A 2,500-nucleotide genomic window follows, 5' to 3' on the forward strand; every position below is an offset into this window, starting at 1 on the left:
CACACACACACACACACACACACACACACACACACACACACACATATATATATATATATATATATATATATATATATATATATATATATATATATATATATATTATCTCACGACTTAATATATATTGCATACGAACCCCCATGGTGAATGCGTTATGAATAAGACTTTATATTCATCAAAATCTACAATCAAGTCATGCTAACAGTAATAGAAAACACATCCCTTAGAAAATATACTTCCTTGTGGCCATTACATACATTATGACTATGCATTTTTCCGCATTTACCTCATTCTTATGCCCCACAAAGTTCTTCATAACTCTTCGTTTTACCTTCTGAGTGTTTGGCCTTCAATGAATCACTCACAAAGGTACGAGTTTCAGAAGTAACTTTCCTTGCGTCAAAGGAACCGACCGAGGAAGTAGCAGTGACTATGCATCCTCCAGTCGCCGAGGAATTGGTGCCGAGAAAGAGAAAGCAATTTTTTTTTATACGAGAGAGAGAGGAGGAGGGAGACAGGGAGAGAGAGAGAGAGAGAGAGAGAGAGAGTGAGAGAGAGAGAGAGAGAGAGAGAGAGAGAGAGAGAGAGAGAGAGAGAGAGAGAGAGGAAGAAAGAGAAAGAAAGAGAGAGCGAGAAAGCAGTGGTCCTAGCATTAGATCTTGCGGGACAACGCACCAATACAAAACGACATACCCTAAAATCACACAAACCGTGTTCTTCTTTACCTGTGATCCTTGTCTTTTAGACTGACTATATTTAGCTCGATTATTTATGCACACAAATTACCAATTGAAAAGACACTGCGCTGATGACGCATCCGTGCTAATATCAGTATCAATACCGACGCGAACCATCCTTTAGCGGGCGGCGAAGCGAAGCGAAGGTACTGCCAGTTCCAAGGGACTGACGGAAGATGTAAGAACTAGATTTACTCGTATTAGTTTCCAATACACGTACACGCGAACAGTCTTCAGACAGATATTTCTTGATTTTTTTTTTTTTCTTGTCGGTATCTTTATTAGATGGATCAGATACTTAAACCGCATGACGTCTTTACCGCTTGCTAGAAAGGATTAAGTTTTCTGGAAAACTGCATTACGGTGAGAGCAGGAAAGTCTGTCATAGTTTCCAAGCGCTGTAGCTATCAAGTAATGATTTGTGTTATAAATACCATACTTTTTAAATGAAAAAAATATCATTAACTTTCATCTTAATATCTATTCCCTTGCAGGAAAGAGAAATTAAGCAAATGGGAAAGACATTCGCCAGTTTCTCTAAATATGATGTTATCAATGATTAAGTTTTTTCCTGATTTTACGCAGTGGATGCTTCAGTAATCTCTGATATTCAAGCTATATATACTTAGTTCACTGCTCTTTAAAACATCTGTACTTGCTGTGTCCTTAAAATAGTCTCAGCGTCACATAAGGATGCGATATTCATTAATTATTCATAAGCTCTTAGGTTTTACGGTTTTTCTCAATAGAACTCCTCTCGGTTGTCTTAAGAAATGATAGGAAAGTTTGTTTCCTTTAGATAAATCTTAGAGTCATAAAGATAGATATGTTTATTAGTTCACCGCTAGCATGCACTGTCAGGATGGGAAGACACGTAAATATGGTTATTTTTTTCTCTACCCTTTCCTGAAGACTGTACTGTGTTCTGTTGTTAACTATTTCTGTTCGGATCTATCACTGTCTTTTCATGTGTTTTGAATGTTTGAGGATTTCCTTTTTAAAGAATACGAGATTAATTTAGTGATATAAAAGGTATATGAATTTGCTAAAAAAAATCTCAAAGAAAGGGGAAATTCAGTATTTCAAACAGAGAGAGAGAAAGACAGAAAATTTCCGAGTGGCTCTCAAGAGCCCTCACACACTACCAGTACTTCAGCACACTATGCAGTACACAGTATATTATAAGTAACGTTATAAGTGACACCTTAAGGATGACGTCATCAAATTCAATGCCTCTGTTAATCCCCTCCCCCCTTCCCCCTCCCCTCCCTTTCCCCTCCTCCTTCCCCTTCTCCCTTTTCCCCTTCCCTTCCTCCTTTTTCCCCTTCCCTTTCTCCCTTTCCCTTTCCCCTTCCCCCTTCCCAACTCCCCTTTCCCCCTACCCCTAAACCCTCCCCCTCCCCCTTACCCCTAAACCCTCTCCCTCCCCCTCCCCCTCCCCCTTATCCCTAAACCCTCCCCCTCCCCCATACCCCAAAATCCTCCCCCTCCCCCTTACCCCAAAATCCTGCCCTTCACCCTCCCCCTCCCCCTTACCCCTAAACCCTCCCCCTCCCCCTTACCCCAAATCCTGCCCTTCCCCCTCCCCCTCCCCCTTACCCCTAAACCCTCCCCCTCCCCCTTACCCCTAAACCCTCTCCCTCCCCTCCCCCTTACCCCAAAATCCTCCCCTCCCGCTTACCCCAAAAATCCTGCCTCTCTCCCTCCCCCTCCCCCTTTCCCCTCCCCCCTTCCCTGGGTCATTAGACGTCCCCTTCCCCGTC

The sequence above is a fragment of the Penaeus monodon genome, chromosome 14 (assembly GCF_015228065.2).
Source record: "Penaeus monodon isolate SGIC_2016 chromosome 14, NSTDA_Pmon_1, whole genome shotgun sequence".
Taxonomy (NCBI): domain Eukaryota; kingdom Metazoa; phylum Arthropoda; class Malacostraca; order Decapoda; family Penaeidae; genus Penaeus; species Penaeus monodon.